The following is a 14033-nucleotide window of genomic DNA, read 5'->3' as shown; positions in this document are numbered from 1 at the left end:
AAAGAGAGACACCTTGGTAGTATATGGACCAAATGTGGACTGTGACCTCGTTTTACTACTATCGGATAAGTGCTATAACAAAATACAATGTAAAGTATTAAAAATATAATAATTCAGCAAGTTTTTACCAAGATAAGAAAAAATATTAATAAATACTACACAACACTCGCGGATATATAGACTTCAGGGAATTAATTAGGTAGCCAGAAGGAACTAACTGTTGCAACATAAATGTTGATTGTATTTTTTGTTAGCTTTTTCAGACAGAAAATTAATTTCGCTGTGTGATTTTGGCATATGTTTTATATTACATGTAAGATTAGCTGGCGATTACATATTTTTAATTCATATATATTATATATATATATATATATATATATATATATATATATATATATATATATATATATATATATATATATATATATATATATATATATATATATATATAATATCGTTCCACTTGTCGGGGAGTGGAATCTGGATTTGGAAACGATGTGTGCAAAAGCTTAATATCATGTATAAAAAGGAATGAAAATACAAGATAAATAAAAAATATAGTCGAAGATAAGAGACAAAAAAAAAATCTTTTGAAAATAATAAGTGTTCCGGGGTAAATTCAGTGGAAAGACAAGATTAAGAAAAGTGTCTTCCTTCTGTTAAGAAAAGTGTCCTCGTCTCTCTCTTCCTCCGCGCTCTACGCATCAGCGACCCTCAGTTTCTTGATTCTGAAATTGCCTTTATCTACAAATCATTCTCTCGCCTTGGTTACCCTTTGCATTTTATCGACTGTGCCTATTCTCAGGCTAAACGAAATTTCTTTCATCCTAAACCTTCTTCCAACACTATTAGCACTGTGCTCTGCCTTCCCTTCATATATAAACTCAAAACTTTTACTAATACCTTTCGTCCTCTTGACATAAAGCTCGCCTTGTGACAAACTAACACACTTCGTAGCACTCTAGTTCACACTGCTCCTCCTGGTGTTTACTCTATTTCCAGTTCGTCTTGTCCTCTCCAATACTTTGGTGAGACTGACCGTACACTTAAGACTTAAAAAACACAAAAGAAGTGTTAAGTCTACAGACAAATGTTCTCTTTTGTCATGTTAGGAATTCTAATCATCCTATTGATTGGTTTTTCTCCAAAATAATCTTTCCTGCCTCTTCTACACAGACGCCGTCTTGTTGAATCGGCTCTAATACACAATGTACCCAACATGAACTTGAGTCCTGGCTTTGTTGCTGTTGACTCTTCCCTTTCACAGTATATACTCAAGTGCTCTAAACTTTATAACTAACGTGACCTACATAAGCTTACCCTTCCATTTATCTTTCTTTCTCTTTCCTTCTTTCATTTTCTTCCCCTTCTTTTCTCTTACGATCCCTTTCTTATTCCTATTACTATCCCCCTTTCTTATTTATATTACTATCCCTTTTATTGCACCTTACCTATCGTACCTTTTGCCTTGCTCTTTCTTCCTCTAAGATTTGCTTCTCCTCACCTCTCTCTTACCTATTTATTGCCTTCGCCTCCTTCCCTCATCATAACACATTCCACGGGAGACATCTCCCGTCACGCAGGGTGCAGTCGCACCTCCACAGGTCTCCAGTATCAGCTCTTGATACTGGTAATGGCTCAAAAGGGCCACCACTTACGGGCTATTCATGCTCGTGACACCTTTTGGGTGGCTTAATCTTCATCAATCAATTCCCTCATCACAATCGACTTGAGAATGGTCCAGGACGGACCGAAACGTCGTCGTCCCTTCACTTCCTAGTGTGTGGTTTGGTCAACAAGATTAAGAAATAGACTACTACATCACAAGACATGGTTCATTACATGAACCATGTAACTCCAGAAATTCACATATACCGAAGACCGATAAAATAACCTAAGTGCAGATAGATTTAATAATGCCTTGATAAATTGGTTGATAAGTACTTTCACTGGTATCATTATATCGTTATAACAAGACAAGGCGCTAGTGTGAAGGGAATATATGAACTATGTAAACGATAGAAATGCAGTAGGTCCCAGGTGCTGGAAATACTAATTTACTCAAGCAGAGAGATATTTATGTTAAACGCTTACAAACTCATATACACACACACACAAAACATATGTGATGAGGCTAAAGAAGCTATTAGGATTTACAGTAATCAATAGAGAGAGAGAAAGAGAGAGAGAGAGAGAGAGAGAGAGAGAGAGAGAGAGAGAGAGAGAGAGAGAGAGAGAGAGAGAGAGAGAGAGAGAGATTGTTTGGTGCTTTACCACTATACACCACTGCATAAAAATACATATAGACGAAGTGTCATTAATGCAGGAACAAACTAATAATTCAAAAGCGGGTTTAGGTTTTCCATTTTACAATGATTTAAATCAGGCATTGTAAATAAGGTTATCTTTCAACTATTATTCAAATACCGCCTGTTATTCAACAAAATGTTTTTTTTCATAATATATATTATATTTGCAATTTATTTTTGACATATCAGTGAAATGGAATATATCACATAATAAAATCTTCCAGTATTGTTCATATTTATTGAGAGTAATAGTTGCTGTTCTTCTTGTCTGTGTCTTTCTTATCATCAATATATTTGTAATTATTATACGTATCTTCATTTCCCATTGATCAAATAAGCAACAATTCTAGTTATCGAAATTTTGGTCTCTGTCTCTCTCTCTCCCCCTCCTTCTCCCTCCCTCTCTCTCTCTCTCTCTCTCTCTCTCTCTCTCTCTCTCTCTCTCTCTCTCTCTCTCTCTCTCTCTCTCTCTCTCTCTCTCTCTCTCTCCTAACCCTCCTTGAGAACCTGTGGAAGAGAGAGAGAGAGAGAGACAGAGAGAGAAAGAGAGAGAGAGAGAGAGACAGAGAGAGAGAGAGAAAGAGAGAGAGAGAGAGAGAGGGCATCTCTCTCTCTTTTTTCACATGTCTGCTCTCTACTGTTAATTTTTCCATCGCTTTCTCACACATAGGTCTGTATTTTCGCATAATTCACTCACTTTTCCGAATGTTCTCAACAGAGTAGAGAAACATGTCATCCAGGACAAAACACGTTGCTCAGAGGCATGCCTGAGCCCGAGGTCAGGACGAGCCAAATATCAAAGTTCCAGCTGCTGGTCTTTCGAGTCTATATTTACCCTTGATAATGTGATCTGATCAGTGTTTGAGTCGCCTGCAGGTGTGTGAGGATCATTTCAATGAGAGTAGGACTTATTCTGTCTCGTTCAGTGTATCTTTATTCTTGTACTGAAGTCTGTCTGTCTGTCTGTATATTGACAATGAACATGTGTTTCTTCTAGCTGTTGGACGCATGACCTGACCACCACCTGCGTTTGTTATTTAATGAATATAAAGATAAATGTATTGTTTGTGAAATATATGTTATTTTTGCTGTGGTGTTTTATTGTTCCTTGAATTTGTGGAGATTTTTCTAGTTCTCTCTTGTACACTCACACACACACACACACACACACACACACACACACACACACACACACACACACACACACACACGCACACACGCACACACGCACACACACACACACACACACACACACACACACACACACACGCACAGTGTGTCAGAGTGGTTGACAAATGGAAGCATTAGGCAGTGATGTGGTGGAGGCTGACTCCTTACACAGTTTCAAGTGTATATATAATAGAGCCCAATAGGCTCAGGAACCTGTGCACCAGTTGACTGACAGTTGAGAGGCGAGACCAAAGAGCAAGAGCTGAACCCCCCGCAGGCACAAATTAGTGAGTACACACACAAACATATACACACAGAGGACTGACCAACGCACATGTCCTAACAAAGCTTGCATGGAAACAAAAGAATCTTTTGTTTCCATGCTTTTCCATTAGCCTTCTAAACTCCCAACGCCACAAAATGGAGGCAAAATACACCCCAGACAGAGAGAGAACTCGCCATGAACCCTAAACGACACCAAGGATTATGAATGTTAAAACTCATCTCACGACAGACAAATGAATACAAAATCAGACTTCACATTCACAGGCCTGAGAGACCTGAGGATCGAGACCCTTCTGAACCATTCTACACATCTTACAAAATCAAATAAATAAAACCAAAAACGAATGTTTTACACCGCCCAGTGTATTATTATGTAAAAGCAACAGTTGCTTAATTTTGTTGTTCTTCAACACCTTTATATGTATATATATATATATATATATATATATATATATATATATATATATATATATATATATATATATATATATATATATGCTGGTATTGAACATTTACGATTTTCTAAATGGTTTCGTAATATTTGATAGAATCACACAACATTTTGACTCTAGTTTTGTTGGCTTTATGTCAACTTCGGCGGTGAATGACTCTTCATAGAAAAGTAATTTCAAGAGATGATTAACTGAATATCACCTGCAGCCATGCATATATATCCGTATCACTAAAGGTGAACTTTATAGTGTCTCTCTGTCTATCTGTCTGACAGTCTCTCCGTGGGTGGAGGCCTGACGCTTGGAGTTAGCCTCACCCAGCTTTCCAAGATAACACATAAAGGGTACAGGAGGATCATAGACCAACTGGGGCTGGGTACGTTGATACACGTTAAGAAATATCGACAAAATGTCATAATATCAACATAATTGTCATTATGACATTCCTCACCCCCCTCTTTTTTGAGATTTTCATGAAGATAAAAGAGATGTGTTTTCCAAGGAGTTATTTAGCAGTTTTAATGCTTTGTAACGTTAAATTTTCAGAGGTAGAGAGAAAGAGGGAGAGGGAGAGAGAGAGAGGGTGAGAAAGGGGGAGCAGGGGTGAGAGAAGGAAGAAGTAGAAGGGAGGAGAAAGGGTATGTTGGAAGACAGGAAAGCAGAAAGAAAGAAGAGAGTGGGGAGAAAGGTGGAGAGGTTAAGAGAGTGATCCTTCAAGGATTCCAAACCTAGGCTGGATCGATGTGGTATCAATAATAATAATAACCATAATGCAAGAAAAATTATGAGAATTCTTGATTATAAATGGCAACATATAGGGCATCCCAGTGTATGTCAGGTCCCAGGAGTTAGGACAACTTGCGTACAGTCACAACGGGAACAGAACCATTCTATTAGAGTTTTAGAGTTTTTAGAGTTTATAAAACGTATTTTACTAAAGTAAAAACAGAGCTGACTGGGCTGTTGTACTCTATAAACAGGCATGTTAATCTGAGGGTCCCCCGAGGGTCATATGGGTCACACACCACTAATTGAAGTAATGTAATACAAATTATTGCGGAATATTTTTACTACTTGAACTTAGAAACATACACTGCGCATACAAATGGTTTAGCGGATAGCCACAATCATAAATGCATTAAATGTAATGAAGTAGTTTAACAATAGAAAAAAAGGAATTTTTAAACGGCAACGTAGACTTCGATGCAACAGCAACAAATACTTTGTACAAAAATTGCAAGAGTTCATAATGAAAATTTATTTACGACTATTTAATCATTTTTAGTGTTTTGTCCTGAGGCTTAACACCTACTTTTAATGACAATTTTTGCTATGTCTGGCAGAAATGTCTGTGCAGTTCCCACTTTGATAAGAAAGGACAAGTGTTGATCAGTCAGCCTTGTTCTCTAAGATCCTTTGGTTGATTTCATGCAGGAAAATAGCTGCTCACACAACACACACAAAGGTAGAACCTAACATTGCCATAATCCTGGTGGCAAACTTTCTGAAGTTTTTATGGTCGCCGAATGAAGGTGATCATTCGGCTGAGTTCATAGCTTGCAATAACGGAAGCAACATTCCCTTTCTCAATTTTCGTAACACAGGTCTGTTACTGTCTCAAGTTAGTCTTCAATTCCTTGAGTCTTGAGACACACATTGGGCCGTCATATTTATCGTAGGATTGATGATTCGTTTCATAATATCTTTTCAAGTTGTACTCTTATGGCGTGGCAATGTTGTTGTTGTTGTTGCAAATTAAACAATGTATATTCCCATTCACCGTTGTGCAAAAATACTGAAATTTTATACTGTAATACTGTATAAAAAATATGTGTTTAATATAAATTTAAAAATAAAATCACCGGTTAAAAAAGTGAAACGAAATTTAGGCCAGCTTAACAGTTAATGTCATGTGGGTTTTATGAAGTCTTAACTCGCTTGCCTCAAAGATGCATTCGTGTTTCTTTTGTGCTTTTGAAATATATTAAAATATTACAGTATGAATTATATAAAACTGCAATTTTGGTCATTAAATGCCCAAATTACAGTATTCTTTGTGCGGGCCTCGGGTCTGCTGGTACAGGGCCACATGTTTGACCCGCCTGCGTATAGAACATTGAAACTACATTCACCACTTGGCCATGGAACCAGGGTTAATTACCTTACCAAAAGGATCGCTCTCTTCCTCGTTCCTCAAGTGGCACTCCCCACGCACCAGTGCCTGGTGAGTGCCTCATGTAAGGCGGAGCGGAAGAGCGCACTCTCACAGTCTACTAACGACCAATTACTCACACATCATCGTTAGCTCGCGGGTTGAGAATGCTCAAGTGCAATTGAGCATGCTAATGCTAATGACCTAACCTACATACAGTCGTTACGTAGGTCCTGGGTCCTTTCTCTAGCCTATCCTCTTTCAGTGGCCACAGCGTACGAAATAAGATGCACTAAAACGAACGAACCCATACCACCCACCAAACCTAACCATACTAGGCATAGAATACGATGGGTGTTTCTGAGCTAATGTCTTTCTTAATAGGATGAAATTGTCACGTTGTTTACGATAACGTAAAATACACGACCCAGTAGTTGACATGACGGTTGAATAGTGGCAGTTACAGCAGAGGAGCAGCAGTGTGAGCCAGATATGGGGAGAGGTGCTGAGCGTAGACCTCATGGTAACACCAGCATCCACAGTGGGATAAACAGCATCATCCACAGTGGGATAAACAGCATCATCCACAGTGGGATAAACAGCATCATCCACAGTGGGATAAACAGCATCATCCACAGTGGGATAAACAACATCATCCACAGTGGGATAAACAGCATCATCCACAGTGGGATAAACAGCATCATCCACAGTGGGATAAACAACATCATCCACAGTGGGATAAACAGCATCATCCACAGTGGGATAAACAGCATCATCCACAGTGGGATAAACAGCATCATCCACAGTGGGATAAACAGCATCATCCACAGTGGGATAAACAACATCATCCACAGTGGGATAAACAACATCATCCACAGTGAGATAAACAGCATCATCCACAGTGGGATAAACAGCATCATCCACAGTGGGATAAACAGCATCATCCACAGTGGGGACAGGGCTGCACGTAAAAAGAAGAAGATGCTCTAGAAACAAGATAAAGTGGCCTTTCTTGCCACTGGCTTACTAACACATTAACCCGTCTGCTCGAGGTGCGACAACGGACAGAAATTGGTGTACCAAAGCGATCGAGCCCTAACCTATCAACCACGCGTAAAAAGCGAGAATGTTTGTGAGCCGCAATGATTTACAAAACCCCATTTTTTTTTTTTATGTGAGACAAAAAAAAAATTATGATATAGTAGACATGATTGCTGCATAAAAGATACTTAGGAGCACTGAAAAAGTAGCTGACGAAATATTTGTAAAGACCAGCATTACAACGAGATGTTATAAATAGAAACTAGACTCAGAATAGACATGATTAAGAAATATTATCTTGTATCTCTATAAGATTAAATAGAAAATGTAGTGTGCTGGGAGAGGGGGGGAGGGGGTTCAAAGGCTAACTTCATCCATTGGTTTAAAAGTACGAATGACACAATGCTGAGTCAGCAGCCATTGTGTCAGACGGCCGTCAGCTGTAGAAACATAGCCTAAAATTTATCCTTTGTTCCTGCAGACACATTTAGGTGAGTAAACACACACCTACACAGGACACTTGTGGTGGAGTGGACAACACTCAGGTCTCGTAATCCTGGGGACCGGGGTTCGAACCCGGGCGATGGCGGAAAACAGATGGGCAGAGTTTTTTTTTCACCCTGATGCCCCTGTTACCTACCAATAAATAGGTACCTGGGAGTCAGACAGCCGTTACGGGTTGCTTCCTGGGTGAGTGTGTGTGTGTTTGTGTGAAAAAAATGATCGTTGATTGATAAGCAGTTGAGAGGCGGGCCAAAAGAGCAGAGCTCAACCTCCTCAAACACAACTAGATGAGTACAACTAGGTGAGTACACACACACTATATACATAATATGCAGCATTTGTTTAACACTTATACCCATGAAGCTCTGGTCAATATTATGGAATGTCCTAAACTAGAAAATAAGGCTGAGGAGCTTGAAATGAGAAATGAGAAATGATCATAGCATACGAGATTCTGAAAGACATATATAAAGTCCTCCAATACAAAATTATTTACATTCTGGAAACCAATTAATTTCATGGTTTCAAAATAAGGCATGACAAGAGTTGAAAGGGCAAGAAGTCGTCGTCTCAAGTGACCAGCAGGTGAAAGGTGGGGTCCTGGAGCTAATGTTATCCTGGCCGGGGAGGATTGACCGGGCGCCAATCCTTAACTGTAGCCTCTGTTCACCCAGCACTAAATGGGTACCTGGTTGTTAAACGATCCGGCGGGGTCGTATTCCGGGGAAATTAGGGTTAAGGACCTGCCCGAAACGCTACGCGTACTAGTGGCTTTACAAGAATGTAACTACAAAAATCTTAAGGTAAGTACAAGTAGATAATTACATGTAGGTACGTTAACAAATAACTTTAGTTGCTCGCATTTTGAATAAAGTCGAAGGATTGATGAAATAATGTTAAGAAAACAAAACATTTTTATCACCATTTTGTATAAATATTATTAAACATAGCAAAAAAATTGGATACACAGTAGAGCATAACAGAACATACATTTTATTAATGGCATTTTGCTTATTTTGTGGAGCGGGCGGTGTGTGGTGAGGATGATAGCGTACCGATGGGCTATCCTGTATCAGAATATGACTTACGTGCAGTCAATAAGATTTACAACATCCTAAGTGGTAATGAGACTCGCCCTGTTATCTGCTGTCATTCAAGGGGCAATGCTATAAAAAAAATACAGAAGTGAAGACTTAAGGTAATCACCTTAAATTGATGAAAAGGAGATTACTCATTTTATCTATAATAAAGTTAAACTTAAGCAAGGAAAGAATATGAAAGGTTATTTAAAATAATAGCTGTAGCAGATCAGTAGAAAGTGCGACAATGAAAACAAAATGGAATAATGAAGTGCGAATGACAAGGGACACGCAGAAACCCGCCACACAAAAGAGCTCTTCAAGCTGCCCCAGGCCAAGGTCTCAGAGAGGACAACACCACTGAGAGCAACCTGGTAACCCTCACAGTGAAAATAAAATGAGTGGGTCTTTCATCTCAGTCTTTACCAGACCGGAACACGTTGGTTTACCTGAAGTTAAATACATTAATATTCGGGGGAGAAATGACGACACGGAAACTAACAATTCCAAAGGAAAATTTCGTAAACATATACAACAACTAAAAGCAAATTCCCAGGCCCTGTTAAACTGGTTTGTTGGGGCTTAATATGAAGATCGTAAGGACGACCTTAGTCTTCATTGTTAAGGAATGTTAATAAAGCATTATACTGGGAACGTTACAGAGTTGTGAATCGGTTAATGCCATCTATTCATTGTCCAATTACTATAACTTCGGTTGCGGGGAAAATTACTTGAATCCATGAGAGCAATTGCCATTAAATCTTTTTTTTTTGATAAACAGAGATTAATCAATGGCTCTCAGCAAGACTTTACAAAAAAGACGATGATACTTTACCATTTTGCCCTCCTTCTATTTAATATTGTTTGAAACAGACGACACTGGAAAACATAACTGTAATGTCAACCTAGACCAAGATCCATTAAGCATTTTCACAATCACTAACGAAACCTGTACATCTTTTTTTTCAATCCAGACGGCTTTGCATTTATTAAACAACATATGAGCTCTGAAGCACTATGAGGTTGTTTATAACCATAATAACCTTTGGTTGCGGAGTTTCCAAACTCAAAATGTTTTATATAAGTAAACAAAGCTGGGTCAGGGGTCTGGTACAGGTTTCAAAACATGCTGTTTTAATGAAACCCATTTTGATATAATCATTAATATAGTTTTTATTTTTATCATTATTAATAATATATTAACTATTTTCAGAATTTTCATATATGAATAATTATTTACAATTTGTATAAAATAATAATAAATAATAATCGAATTATAAATGGTAATTTGAATACCAATAATAATAAAAATAATAATAATAATAATAATAATAATAATAATAATAATAATAATAATAATAATAATAATAATAATAATAATAATAAAATTAATAACAAACTTTGTTGCAAAAATATATATGTGTTAGAAATGCCAACATTGCTCTCTGTGTTGAAAAGCAAGTGTCTTTGATCCTTAAGGACATGCAGGCAGGCAATGTCTTCAGTCTAAAAATATTTCTTTGTTAATACAGATATTTTGTCTTTCATGTGAATCTTTTAAATCTTGTACCTTTTTTAGGTGCACTAATTTATAAAATTTAGTTACAATAAACGTGGAAACAACATTTGGCATGATAGGTATCTTTATTTCCTTGATTTTTACCTTTCCCTGCATGATTAGTACCAAGCTGTGCATGATTCATACCTTTTCCTGTAAGTGTTTGTATTTGTTTGTTCTGTTCTCAAGCTAAAATAATGTGGTTAGACTTGATATAATAAAAAGACCTTATTCTTTGATCAGCCCTTGTCCGATGGAGACCCTGAAGGCCAGACCTGGTCAGGTCATTGAGAGAGGGAGAGAGAGAGAGAGAGAGAGAGAGAGAGAGAGAGAGAGAGAGAGAGAGAGAGAGAGAGAGAGAGAGAGAGAGAGAGGAGGACAGCAACACTAATTGAGCACCCATTATCCAAATGCTCTGGCAGGAACGACAACTTAGATATTAGGGAGTCAGACATAGCCAGGCCAAGCAGTAAGAGAAGGAAACTCCACAAGGAGCTCGTGCTTGAAGGGGCCGAAGAAGTACCGTGCTTTGGTGAAATAAACAGACCGAAGAGTGTAATCAAGAAGTCTGTTTCCATCCACGCCTTAGGAAAATAGATAGATGCATATCTGCCTCAACTGAAAGTTCTTTATAAAACTAATTACTCTCTTTTCCTTTAGTTCCTGAGGGTTCATTTTGGAGTTGACGGAGTTCTCGTTGTTCTCAAAAATTCAAGAAAGCAAACAAGAATTTGCTAAAGGGCTTAAGTTCGCTAAAGTTGTTATATGTATCATCGGCATTGGTGTTTGGGTCTCGCGAGTTCTCGGGGCAAGTGAGAGGAGAAGCGAGACATGAAGGTGAGTAGTCTCCTCTACTGTTTGTCTCTCATTGTCTCCTGATCCCCTGCACAGGGAGAGGAGCGAGGGAGGGTGGAGGGATGGAGGGGAATGGTGGAATAGAAGGAGGGAGGGAAAGATGGAAGGAAGGAGTTTGGGACGGATTGCCGGAGGAATTGAGAGAAGAGATGAAGAAACAGAGGAATGGAGGAGGAGAGAGAGAGAGAGAGAGAGAGAGAGAGAGAGAGAGAGAGAGAGAGAGAGAGAGAGAGAGAGAGAGAGAGAGAGAGAGAGAGAGAGAGAGAGAGAGAGGCAGAAATGTGTCAAGAGGAGAGAGAGAGAGGCAGAAATGTGTCAAGAGAGAGAGAGAGAGAGAGAGAGAGAGAGAGAGAGAGAGAGAGAGAGAGAGAGAGAGAGAGAGAGAGAGAGAGAGAGAGAGAGAGATAAGATGAGAGTGCCGGAAACTGGGTCTAAAGCCACCAATTAATCCCCGGACATTATTTCCGAGACAATGCATTCAAGAGTCATGGTTGCACCATCTGAGAGAAGGACTGAATATTGCAAACATGTTGCTCGCCCCCTTTGCTCCTTGACACATTTCTGCCTCTCCTCTTGACACATTTCTGCCTCTCTCCTCCTGACACATTTCTGCCTCTCTCCTCTTGACACATTTCTGCCTCTCTCCTCTTGACACATTTCTGCCTCTCTCCTCTTGACACATTTCTGCCTCTCTCTCTCTCTCTCTCTCTCTCTCTCTCTCTCTCTCTCTCTCTCTCTCTCTCTCTCTCTCTCTCTCTCTCTCTCTCTCTGACACATTTCTGCCTCTCTCTCTCTCCTCTTGACACATTTCTGCCTCTCTCTCTCTCCTCTTGACACATTTCTGCCTCTCTCTCTCTCTCTCTCTCTCTCTCTCTCTCTCTCTCTCTCTCTCTCTCTCTCTCTCTCTCTCTCTCTCCTCTTGGCACATTTCTGCCTCTGCCCACCAATTTCTACCCTCCATACACAAGGTGTGGAAATAAACGTGACTAAATAAAGTTTATGTTAATGATAAAGAGCGTAACAGATGATAGCTCTGAACCCGTAATATATATGCAATGATTTTAAAGGTATATATTCAGTAATATAATAGTGTTATGTATAATATCTTACAATACCTGTGAGACCTGTGTACATCTTGTCCCTAATGTTAAACACCTGCACACTGTAACCCCTTGTAATGGTTGAGAAACTTTTAGGAAACAAAAAATAGGTAATGACATATGTCATAATGGGCTTAAAAATACAGTTTTGGCGTCCCATGTTTATCTATGTCTAACAGACTTTCTCATCAATGGTACCATCACCATATGTAACAATTATCTATGTACTTGTTCTCATTCCAAAGATCTGGTGAGCATATATGTCGTCAAATAACTATATACCCATTGCCTAAATAAGCTATAATTCAAAGTTCTTCATTATATCAAAACTGAGTTTCAAGCTGACGAACTAGACACATCTCTCTATCAATTTGCATACAAAACCGGCTACTCTGAGACGCCATAGTTAGTAAAACTAAAAATAAAACTAATAAGTATTAAAGCTCGCAAGGCAGTTCAGATCTCACTTTGTATCCTAATATTTTCGAAGGACTGACCGAGCTGAGTACATGAAACTTTTAACTGAACTGATAAGTAGAAAAGTGTGAGCTGTAATCGCTCTAAAACATAGGTATAAATAGTTATCAAAAATGCCGAGTAGATGTAATAAAGTTATATCTTGCCTGAAAATTTTTTCATTTAAATATAAGAGTAATAGGAGCTGTGTTTAGTCTTCTTCTGTTTTCTGTTTAGACCTTATAACAACTGGTTAAATTTAAGAGGACGTTAGTGTTGGATGTCGGATAATCAAAACTAAGGCTAAAGATTTGTTTTCTTTGCCGATGATCCAATTCATTTAGCACCAACCTAATTCCACGGATTTTGTTGTTGTTGAAATATGGGAAAGATATTGTGTTAAAAAAGACTCACGCTTAGTTGTTTTGAGACGTGGTCGATAATAAAGTAATTTAATAGTCAATGCCTCAGTTTGCATTGGTTTGAATTATGGGTGTGAACTATGGGTGTGAACGCTGATGGGTGTAGACTACGAAGCCTGCAAAACGGTGCTTAAGCTAAGTTGATTGAAAATGGAAATGCCTAAGACTTAGGAGTACATCCTGGCCCTCATTGCAATCTCTTGTCAATCTCCACGTCCACACCTTCACTTAAAGACATAATTTACAAACAAATGACGGAGAGGGGGGAGGAATGGTGCCCAACCACTTGGACGGTTGGGGATTGAACGCCGACCTGCATGAAGCGAGACCGTCGCTCTACCGTTCAGCCCAAGTGGTTGGACACGAGCGGCCCTGAGTGATCATGTTGTGAATCAGGTAATAATTAAGTTATTATTTTCAAGATGCTGAACGTACTTCATTATTTCTTTTTAATTCCGAATGTCCTTATTTTTTATGTTTCTTGGTTGTGAGATAAATATTTGTTCTAGTTTGATTTCCCAAGATTTAATTAAAAATTTCATATACAGCCTTTTTCCAATGAGATTTCTTAATGCCGTTGTTATGCACTTATATCATTGTTATTCGACCTCATAAATTCATACGGAATAACACGTCCCTCAGCATAAACA

The 14033-nt window shown here is 38.6% G+C and overlaps 1 protein-coding gene across 1 annotated transcript in view; it reads left to right on the top strand.

Moving 5' to 3' along the window:
- Window positions 1-323, top strand: part of LOC123749509 (RYamide receptor-like) — a 120894-nt gene extending 120571 nt beyond the window's left edge. Inside the window, exon 3 of the mRNA XM_069332391.1 lies at window positions 1-323. This exon is cut by the window's left edge and continues 2789 nt beyond it. The gene's annotated coding sequence lies outside the window, so the exon portion shown is untranslated.
- The last annotated feature ends 13710 nt before the right edge of the window (window positions 324-14033 follow it).

This window comes from Procambarus clarkii, chromosome 27, assembly GCF_040958095.1.
Source record: "Procambarus clarkii isolate CNS0578487 chromosome 27, FALCON_Pclarkii_2.0, whole genome shotgun sequence".
Taxonomy (NCBI): domain Eukaryota; kingdom Metazoa; phylum Arthropoda; class Malacostraca; order Decapoda; family Cambaridae; genus Procambarus; species Procambarus clarkii.
The sequence above is the reverse complement of the archived record's forward strand: the minus strand, read 5'-3'. Positions and strand labels throughout refer to the sequence as shown.